Source organism: Littorina saxatilis, linkage group LG4 (genome assembly GCF_037325665.1).
Source record: "Littorina saxatilis isolate snail1 linkage group LG4, US_GU_Lsax_2.0, whole genome shotgun sequence".
NCBI classification, from domain to species: Eukaryota; Metazoa; Mollusca; class Gastropoda; order Littorinimorpha; family Littorinidae; genus Littorina; species Littorina saxatilis.
In genome coordinates this window covers 1,642,596-1,654,625 of record NC_090248.1, presented here as the reverse complement: position 1 = coordinate 1,654,625, position 12,030 = coordinate 1,642,596, and positions in this window count along the sequence as shown.

Below are 12,030 nucleotides of genomic sequence, written 5' to 3'. Positions count from 1 at the left end.
TAAACACAGCGCTAAGATTCCAGACTGTGAGATATGAATACGACTTGGACCCTGTTAGACGGTTATCACATGCTGTCCCTAAAAGCCCGTCTTGTGCCCAGATAATAAACACAGCGCTAAATTGTCCAGAGATCTCAAAACCCGCCTTACCCACAGGAGCTTGTAGCCTTACCTAGCCTTTCAAGTTAACACAGCGCTAAGATTTCAGACTTTGAGAAAAAAATACGAATTGGACCCTCTCGAACATTAATATCCCATTCCGCAGCTAAAAGCCCGCTTTGTAGCAACCCTTTCAGAAATGTGTACGACTTGGACCCTTTGGGACGTTAATCCCATTCCGCAGCTAAGAGGCCGCTTTGTACCCAGCCTTTCACGCGGGCCCTGATCCGGCGTTGTCTTTGCACCGTGACGGATTACTCCACACGCCGCCCCCTTGACTTGAGATGTCAGGCAGTGAGGCGTGACGTGCACCAGCCTGGCGTTGATTCCGCCCTGACCGCTTTCTGGGTGTCGGACACGTCTCACACACTTCTGTCGTCACGCTTCGCTGACTGTGAAACACGGGGACGGTGTGCGTGACGTAAGCATGCAGTCAGTATCGGTACCGGTTTGTGCATGCGAACGATGGCGGTATTGAGACATAAAATTATGTGAGCGATCGTGGGCCGTGGAAAAATGTCCGCTGCTTGGAGTCTGTCCATCAGATCGGTAATAATCCATCATACGCCACAGAGGGTCCTTGTGGTATGGGGGGGGGGGCTTTCTGATAACAATTCAGTTAGTTCACAGTGACACACACACACACACACACATTGTGGTTGCCCGGGGGGCGGGGTTGGGATCACTGCTTCCATGTGAGTGAGGGCAACCATGCAGCTGCTACGTAGTTCGAGATCCGAATTCTTCATTTTATTATTGGCAAGATGTTAAAAATCGCAATATAGCATAAATCAAACAGCCAACAAAAGTAACAACTTGTTACGGCGACCATCATACGTCTTCTGCAGCGAAACCAAGACGAGTTCCTGTAACACAAGCCTGAGGCAAGGTCTTTAACTATGTGTTGACAGGGTGCTAAAACCGGTGTTTCAAAGGGGCCGTTGGTAAAACATTTGCTTTATGCTATAAGGCCAAAAAAAAAAATAGGTCTGTTTACGGTAACATAGGCCCCAAAAATAGGGTCGGTAGGTCGGGATTGTTTTTGTTTTTTTTTGTTTTTTTTCCTCCAAAAAACCATATTTTTTACGTTATTTTGCAAAAAAAACAAGATTTTTTTTTTTTTCCCCCAAATGCCAAAAAAAAGTCTAGGGTCGCGCGAAAAAACTAGGGTCGGTCGGGTTACCGTAAACAGACCTTTTTTTTTTTTGGCCTAAACACACCGGCGGCGCAGGACCCCGAGCCCTTGGAAGAAAATGGCTAAGCCTATTGTAACCCTCAACTGTGCAATTCAGCATGTCCGTGTTTGCAGAACTGCCGAGAGATGACTCTGTCTTTGAAGTTTTATTGCTCGCTCGTCGGATAAGTGTTTTGCTTTCTCGTCTGGTGAGACGTTTTGTGAAAGGCTATTACCCTCTCGCTGTGATTTGTCGTGTTGAATAAGGTGGGGTTGTTTTCTAAAGTGGATCATTTTTCTTTTTTCAACATAAACCGAAGCAACGTACCAATATTGTTTTATTTGAAACACGAGAGAGAAGTTCGGCACTGGTATTTGTCAATCGGCTGACATGAAGGCCAGACGTCTGGAGAAGGACTGCGTCAGACGTGTCAATCGGCTGACATGAAGGCCAGACGTCTGGAGAAGGACTGCGTCAGACGTGTCAATCGGCTGACATGAAGGCCAGACGTCTGGAGAAGGACTGCGTCAGACGTGTCGTTTCATTGACTTGGAATTCGTGTCTAATTTCAATGAAATTCGAGATGCCATGATTGGTGATAATAAAATGAAGTCCACCCATGAATGTGAACATCAAGGTCCAGAAATGGAGAGAAAAAAACACAAGAAAGGTTCATTTTTTGGAACGTTTTTATGTCAAAGATTCAATTTCTCCTCTGAAGTTATTTTTTTAAATGAGCTTTTATCCAGGATAGTTCGTACTTGGGGAGAAATAGACGACACAGCTTTCAAGTTTAATTCACAAATCAGAGAGCAAAAACCTTCGAGTGTTATTCACATGCAGAAGTAAAATCAAATTAATTTTTTTTTAACAAGTTAAGAATGTATTCATCCACACGGACACTTTTGTTCTTCTTTTGGAAACCCTAAATGTGCTGTATTCAATAATTCTATGATTTAACGTGGGGGTCTTCCATTTCAAAAGCCACACGGCAAATTTGACAAACAGGATCGACACAATTGAGACTAGCGTGCTAAATAACTTGTAGCACCGCGCTTAGTTTAAGGGGATACCAGACCACCCAACAATTGCAGAAAAGTGGCACGTTCTCGCAACAATCGCACCCTCATACAATCTTGCTGGCATACCCGGAACGAGAGTCAACTACAGAGGGAACAGTCTGTGTTACACTCTTTGCTGAAATCTTCAAAGCTTCGTATCTCTTTGTCACCAAGCTTAATGTCATTTCTCACAGAAAAAAGGAGAGAAAACACTCGAGCGCATAGGTTGACGAATCAATACATTAAGATTGTTACGGTAATAAATCAATAATATCACAGCAAAGTTAAGCAGGGTAGACGACACTATTGCATTGCTGCATAAGGTAATCAAACGCACCCTCCTCCCCGTGTCAACAACTCGGCTCGTTATCCCCGATCTGGCCAGACTGCTGACATGGGGTGAGACCATGACGCCTAGACCATACCCCGTGTCAATGACTCAGCTCACTATTCTGATCTGGCCAGACTGCTGACATGGGGTGAGACCATGACGCCTAGCACATACCCCGTGTCAATGACTCAGCTCACTATTCTGATCTGGCAAGACTGCAAGCTGACATGGGGTAAGACCACGACGCCTAGACCATACCCCGTGTCAACGATTCGGATCACTATTCTGATCTGGCCAGGCTGCTGACATGGGGTGAGACCGTGACGCCTAGCCCATACTGATCTGGCCAGACTGTTGACATGGGGTAAGACCGTGACGCCTAGCCCATACTGATCTGGCCAGATTGTTGACATGGGGTGAGACCATGACGCCTAGCACATACTGATCTGGCCAGACTGCTGACATGGGGTGAGACCATGACGCCTAGCACATACTGATCTGGCCAGACTGCTGACATGGGGTGAGACCGTGACGCCTAGCACATACTGATCTGGCCAGACTGTTGACATGGGGTGAGACCGTGACGCCTAGCACATACTGATCTGCCCAGACTGTTGACATGGGGTAAAGCCATGACGCCTAGCCCATACTGATCTGGCCAGACTGTTGACATGGGGTAAGACCGTGACGCCTAGCACATACTGATCTGGCCAGACTGTTGACATGGGGTAAAGCCATGACGCCTAGCCCATACTGATCTGGCCAGACTGTTGACATGGGGAAAGACCGTGACGCCTAGCACATACTGATCTGGCCAGACTGTTGACATGGGGTAAGGCCATGACGCCTAGCCCATACTGATCTGGCCAGACTGTTGACATGGGGTAAGACCATGACGCCTAGCCCATACTGATCTGGCCAGACTGTTGACATGGGGTAAGACCATGACGCCTAGCCCATACTGATCTGGCCAGACTGTTGACATGGGGTAAGACCATGATACCTAGCCCATACTGATCTGGCCAGACTGTTGACATGGGGTAAGGCCATGACGCCTGGCCCATACTGATCTGGCCAGACTGTTGACATGGGGTAAGACCATGACGCCTAGCCCATACTGATCTGGCCAGACTGTTGACATGGGGTAAGACCGTGACGCCTAGCACATACTGATCTGGCCAGACTGTTGAAATGGGGTAAGGCCATGACGCCTAGCCCATACTGATCTGGCCAGACTGTTGACATGGGGTAAGACCATGACGCCTAGCCCATACTGATCTGGCCAGACTGTTGACATGGGGTAAGACCGTGACGTCTAGCCCATACTGATCTGGCCAGACTGTTGACATGGGGTAAGACCGTGACGTCTAGCCCATACTGATCTGGCCAGACGGTTGACATAGGGTAAGACCGTGACGCCTAGCCCATACTGATCTGGCCAAACTGTTGACATGGGGTGAGACCATGACGTCTAGCCCATACTGATCTGGCCAGACTGTTGACATGGGGTAAGACCGGTACGTCTAGCCCATACTGATCTGGCCAGACAGTTGACATGGGGTAAGACCGTGACGCCTAGCCCATACTGATCTGGCCAAACTGTTGACATGGGGTGAGACCATGACGTCTAGCCCATACTCATCTGGCCAGACTGTTGACATGGGGTGAGACCATGACGCCTAGCCCATACTGATCTGGCCAGACTGTTGACATGGGGTGAGACCGTGACGCCTAGCCCATACTGATCTGGCCAGACGGTTGACATGGGGTAAGACCGTGACGCCTAGCCCATACTGATCTGGTCAGACTGCTGACATGGGGTGAGACCACGACGCCTAGCCCATACTTATCAGGCCAGACTGCTGACATGGGATGAGACCACGACGCCTAGCCCATACTGATCTGGCCAGACTGCTGACATGGGGTGAGACCGTGACGCCTAGCCTATACTGATCTGGCCAGACTGCTGACATGGGGTAAGACTGTGACGCCTTGCCCGTGTTCTGCGCGAAGTTAGAATCCGGTTTCATTCTAGAATGGACCGGATCCAGGTTGGAATTCTAACCCTGCGCAAGTACAGGGGTGCCATTCTAGAATGAAACCGGATTCACCAGTCGCCGGGGGCCGTAATGTTTGTAGGTAAGACAGAGTTGTCTTCCCTTGAATTATCTCCACCTGCACCTTCCCTTTGATAAAATGGGGCTGATTTGTCTACCCCTGAAAAAAATCTTTTGGCGATCTTGCGATGTCATGTCATGTCAAGAAAGTTGACACTCCTGAGTACGCAATAAACAAAGGCAGACCATAGCAAGGGGGACTACCAGGGCGTTAATGTTTGCAGGGCAGTTGTTTTTGTGATGAGCCGGTTGCGGCCGCTTGCAATGTCAGCGCTGTCTCCCTCTCGGAAATGTCCGGTTGTTTGACAATGTTTTTGACAGACAGACAGACAAGACGGTCAGACCGACTAACCGACAGACAGACCAACAGAAGGACAGAGTGAGTTATAGAGCTGTTGTCACAGGTTTAAAAAAAAGTTGACATTAACAAAAACAGAAATCAACAACAACTTTTGTCTGGTTTTATAATATTATGGGAAAACATTGAAAGCAATTCATAGTAGTAGTACTACCACAACAGATACTCTCAAAGGGGAATTCCATGCCTAAAAGTTTGACAGTTTTTATTTAATCTATCAGAATCCCTACCTTCCAAACTGTGATATGCCCACGTTTCAAACTCCTACAACCCTGCATTACTACTACACAAAAGAACAAAGTTCCAAGAATTATATCCTGGTGCACATTTATTTGTAGAGGAAGTACCAATCATTCAAGAGAGTTCACTTGATTTACAAATGGATTGGAGGTCTGTCATTTCCAAGCAACTGAATTGTAGCTTAAAATCAGTGAATACCCTTTATTTCTGACCAAGCCTCATTGCAATGACAGTCAATTAATTTTTCTCTCCAAAATCACAACATTATACCATGTCATACTTTCAAATAACCTCTAATTGCCCTTGAAAAAAATACAGGCTCCTGACGTTCTCAGTGCCCAGTGACGGCAGAGATTGACGAATTGCAATTCAACCGTGTAGCAAGATGACACCACTTGAGCCAGAGGTCAACTAATGATTAGTAATGACATTCCAATTCACAGCATCTTGATTGACAAGCTTGATTTTCCGTAATAACTGTGGAAAGTCAGAATTTTCAAAAAATGTCCCTGAAAAGCATAAATACTCGAAGCTCAGCGTTCACAAATGAATCAAATGAAAGAATGAAATCGATGATTAGATGCCACAAGACCTTATGTCGAAATACAAACGCCAGTTATGGGATGATATGTCATTTTGGAGAAAACAGAGACGATTTTCTACAGAAACTAGCCTCGCCTTTGCCGATTTTCGTGGGGCCCACCGCAGCCCCCACCTGGTGCACTTACCTTGATCGTGGTGTGGGGGCTTGTGTGCCTTGACAACCTCCGGAGCTATGTCGGCGGGGACCTCGTGTCCCCGGTAGGTCCAACCATGCCGAACAGATCCGCGTGAGGTAGAGGCCAGACTAAAATGTGTACCCTGGTCCTCCAGGTTGGGGGTTCAGCTTAGGGCCAACAACTCTAACTGGTAAAACCGAGTGAGTTACAGAAACAGCGACAAAGGAAAACAACACTGATAATTCGCTGCCCTACACGCCACCAGGCGTGAAAGGCAGTAATCGAACCGCAGCCAATTGCTTTCGTTGTGGTCGGCGCTCATAACGAGGGGTTTGCTATGGCTGCGAGTCTTGTGGTCAAAGCAGCACCGTTCTTAAGAGGCGCATGCCTGATAGAACGTTAAAGCTAGTTTAAAAAAAAAAAAAGCCTTTCCCTCGCTCACACTATATAGTCATATTATATATCGATACAAAGCTAAAGACTTTATCTTCACAATTCAGAAGACCAACTTCATGTATATGAATAAGATTAAAAGTTACAAGCGAGATCGGCAAAACACTGTCAGTCCGGAAATTTCCGTTCGTAGCGATCAGTGCTGAGTGTCTCTCAAAATCGTAATCACTTTCAGAACATCACAATCCCAATTCACGATGTCTTTGAGTAAAGTGTAAAAAACCCGAAAAAAAACCCCAACCAAACACACAAAAAACAAAAACAAACAGAAAATCCACATTTGTGGCTTTGGCTGTGTGATAGTCTAACTGAAATGACTATTCCAACTTGGACCCAAATTCCAACCTTGCGCACGGCCGATTCTAGAATGGACCAGCAACAAGGGTTTCATTCTAGAATGGCACCCCTGTACTTGCGCAGGGTTAGAATTCCAACCTGGACCCGGTCCATTCTAGAATGAAACCGGATTCTAAGTTCGCGCAGAACACCCATACTGATCTGGCCAGACTGCTGACATGGGGTGAGACCGTGACGCCTAGCACATACTGATCTGGCCAGACTGCTGACATGGGGTGAGACCACGACGCCTAGACCATACTGATCTAGCTAGACTGTTGACATGGGGTGAGACCGTGACGCCTAGCACATACTGATCTGGCCAGACTGCTGACATGGGGTGAGACCGTGACGCCTAGCACATACTGATCTGGCCAGACTGTTGACATGGGGTGAGACCGTGACGCCTAGACCATACTGATCTAGCCAGACTGCTGACATGGGGTGAGACCGTGACGCCTAGCACATACTGATCTGGCCAGACTGCTGACATGGGGTGAGACCGTGACGCCTAGCACATACTGATCTGGCCAGACTGCTGACATGGGGTGAGACCACGACGCCTAGACCATACCCCCCCTTGGACACGTACCAACAATCTACGTCCTGGCAGCTTTCTCTGCTGAGAGGAGACTTTTAAACTGTTTGTTTTAAAATGAATTTGTAAAGCGCCTGGAGCCAATTGATGGGACTCGCACTATAGAAAAGTTATTTATTGTTATTATTATTGTATTATTAACAAACACTAGTGTCAATTGGGAGGGGGGGGGGGTCCCATACTGCACATGAAGCAGTCTGGATGTTGACTGTGTGTATGTGTCCAAGCGAAGAGATAGTCTCATCCAGTTCAAAAGCTTGTGCAGATCTGGAAAAAGTGAGGCAAGTTGTTTTCACAGAACGGCACCTGCTTGAAAGATTCAATAGTCTTGATCACATTTGCTTTACTCTTAGATTTCAGCAGCAGCTGCTTTAGAATAGCGGCGGAGAACGATGCAAAGTTATACAGCACAATCAAAGTATTGCTGTACACACAATCTCCTTATCTAGTCAAAAACCTGAACGAAGAGGCAGAAGACGGCGCTTACAGAATAAACATCAACCTGTATCAACCCCCCCCCCTCCCCCTCCAGCAATATGTTTCCCAACAGCTTGAAGTAGAGGCTGCTGAGAAATATGTCAAGACGGTGACACTCAAACAATGTACCTGTAGTACTACGTATACCCCCTCCAGTCATATCGCCCAACACCTTGTAGAGGCCGCAGAGAAATATGTCAAGACGATGACACTCAAACAATGTACCTGTAGTACTACGTATACCCCCTCCAGTCATATCGCCCAACACCTTGTAGAGGCCGCAGAGAAATATGTCAAGACTATAGAATAGACATCTACCTGAAGCAATACATCCCCCTCCCCCTCCAGCCATAACCCCCCCATCTTGGTGTAAAGACTGTGGAGGAATGTGTGACGGGGCGCGCCCAGCCAGCGTGTGATTTGGTGCCGTGACCAGGATCACCTTTCAGTGTTGACACAAGCGCCAGGACCACAGAGCTGGCTGGATCACAGGGACACGCTTCTTGTTTTCCCCCCGTGTCGATCACACCACCGCCTCCAGTCTCACCCCCCCCCCCCCTCACCCCAGCCCCACTACAGGCGCGGGAAGCAACACACATACAGGACACCCGTTCCTCGTGTAATCGATGTTGTTTACCAACCCCAACAATATTTTTATTTTCATTTACATTTGTTATTCATCTGACACCAGTATCAATTTGCAAAATTAATTCATAAAAGATTGTCATCCTGCAAACACCTGAGCCATGTCGTTGGTTGTGGGTATGTGTCCACGAGCTGGAATGGCGGACAGATCTATCAGAAATGGTGAGCCAAATCGTTAACAGAATGAGAACTTTGCCTTAAAACTCGCGGTCAATCCCTTTGGAGTTTGTTGTCTAGTTGTTGGTGATTTGGTGAATTCTTAGTCTGATATAACGAATTATCAATATGCAAAGTAAGCATTCAACTTGGTAATCATGTGTATGTTATTGAGAGAAAAAAACATGTTAGCCAATTGTTATTTTAGTCAATTCTTATTTTAGTTTGGGTAAGCACCCCCCGCGGGTTAGGGGGAGTCCCATATTGGTTGGGACGAGAAAGAATTTACCCGATGCTAACCAGCATGTCGCAAGAGGCGACTAACAGGTTCTGTTTCTCCTTTTACCCTTGTTAAGTGTTTCTTGTATAGAATATAGTCAATGTTTGTAAAGATTGTAGTCAAGCAGTATGTAAGAAATGTTAAGTCCTTTGTACTGGAAACTTGCATTCTCCCAGTAAGGTCATATATTGTACTACGTTGCAAGCCCCTGGAGCAATTTTTTTGATTAGTGCTTTTGTGAACAAGAAACAATTAACAAGTGGCTCTATCCCATCTCCCCCCTTTCCCCTATCCCATCTCCCCCCTTCCCCCGTCGCGATATAACCTTGAATGGTTGAAAACGACGTTAAACACCAAATAAAGAAAGAAAGAAAGTTTGGGTAAGCGGGCACAATGGTTAAGCAAATGTTAGAGGGGGAACAGATTAAGAAACACTAATTATATGAACATACGCCAGCCGTTATTCACACACATTCCAAACCACCATTTCTGTTTTTCCATATCAAAGCAAAACAGGTCAACCATCTGTTCGTTATATAATGTGGACATTTTCTTGTTAAAATAATGATGTAAATGTCAATAATTTGAAACTCGTGCCTGTTGTTGAGTCCCTGTCAGACTGTCCCCTGGAGGGTTTGTGCTCTGCTTCCTTTTAGAGTGGCCATAAACACCTCTTGTGGGGTAGATACCCGTGACTCTTGTGGGGTGGATACCCGTGACTTTCATGTGCTCTGGCTGCCATAGTGTTTGCTCATCCTTTTCGCTTTCAGTTTGCGGGTTGATATAATGCTCCTTGGTGGTCGGTTTGGTACAAACTACAGCCATGAGTAGTTCACTTCTGTTGTCAAAAAGGAATCGATTCTATTTCCCTTAAACCAGTACCTTTTGTGTGCTGCCAGTTTACGCATTCATTCCATCGTTCTCTTCCTTCTCCTCATCATCATCAGCAGCGGCAGCAGAACCATCATCGTCGTCGTCGTCATCGTCATCATCATCAGCATCATCGTCATCGTCATCGTCACACTCCTCTTTTTCTAAATAGGGTCCACTGATTCACTGTGTGTGTATGTGTGTGTGTGTGTGTGTGTGTGTGTGTGTGAGAGAGAGAGAGAGAGTGTGTGTGTGTGTATGTGTGTGATTGTTTGTCTCTGTATTTGTCTCTGTGTTTGTCTGTCTGTGTGTTTGTCTCTGTCTGTGTGTTCGTATCTGTCTGTAGTCAGAATACACTACAATCTTGTTGTGGAATAGTTGCTGCTGCAGAAGTCGATCGGGACTTCTCAGATAGATAGATGTTGTAAATGTATAACCTTTGCCGTTGGTTGATCAAAGGAGAAACATACATCGATCTGAACCGTCATTATAATTCAAAGTATTTTGAAAAAGTCTTCGGTCTACCGAATTATGACATTCTCTGCCAGTTCAACGCTTATGAAATAATATAATAGATCACCTGTAATTTCCTGCAACAACGACAAAACACAAACATTGAAACACATTACGTGTTGCCTAAAAAAATATGCATACACAAAAAGACAATGGAATGAGAAACAAAGCACATACAAGAGCTCTTCAACATATTTAAAACCCGTTCTTGAAATTTCAATTTATTCGCAACATTCTGTTGACATTTTACCATCACAAAGTCTTGCCAATCGCGCCTTCAACAAACAATCAACTCCTCCCTTGTGTTCACAAACACGTTGCCAACACCAGTAGCCTCTTAAAGTATAAAGCTAAGAACCGGAAGTAAAGCTTACACATCACAACGACTGTGCTCATGCTCATGTATGATGTTCCGTCCTGCATAACAAACTTCTCCTATGCTAATGCAATTAAAAGCAATTGTATACATAAATGATCACCATGACAAGTAAAATGTGTAATATACATAAACAGACATACAGAGAAACGAACACACACTTATGGAAAACAAGCGACACGGGGAATATAAGCAAATACAAAATCACAATGATAGGAGCCGTCGAGTCACAGGTTAACAGATTCAAATCTAAATTTGCCAACTTTCGCAAACATTGTCTTATACAATCTATGCTCATTTAATTTATTTAACACTAGGGAAAAACTAACACTGGCCGTGCAGAACAACTTGAACGTATTGAAAAAAATGAACACGACATTTCTCAGTGACAAACAAATAAATTACAAAAGAACAATAACCTGATTATGAACACCAACAGTAAACATGAGTATTATGCTTCTAAAATGACACTGACACTGTTGTGCACATTTGTTTGACTTTAACAGTTTCTGTCATAAGAACGAATGCTATTACAGTCGCACTGCCGGACATGTTTTCTTCCAAAACCGAAGTACTTTGCTTGGAACATGGATGGAGGCATGACGACAATGCTAACTTACAATATCAACGCAACCGTAATATCAATATGCAATGAAAATGGAGGAGTAAGAAGTAACAACAAGTACACCACGATTATTATTAACTTGAACTTATCTTAATCAATTAAAATGACACAATTGTCTTCAGAGATGTAGACTCGTCTAACTACGAACAAGAGAAAGGGAGAAAGACATAGTGGGCAAAGAAGAACGAACAAGAGAAAGACAGAATGCAAGTAAGAAAGACGAAAAGTACGAACAATGTTTAGAAAAGACGAAAAGTACGAACAATGTTTAGAAAAGACGAAAAGTACGAACAATGTTTAGAAAAGACGAAAAGTACGAACAATGTTTAGAAAAGACGAAAAGTACGAACAATGTTTAGAAAAGACGAAAAGTACGAACAATGTTTAGAAAAGACGAAAAGTACGAACAATGTTTAGAAAAGACGAAAAAGGAAAGAAAATGAGCAGGAGAAAAAGACAGAAAGAAGGAAAGAGAGGAAGGGATATACAATGAAATAAAAGACAGAAAAGGAGAGAAAGAAGCGAACAATCAAAGACGCTA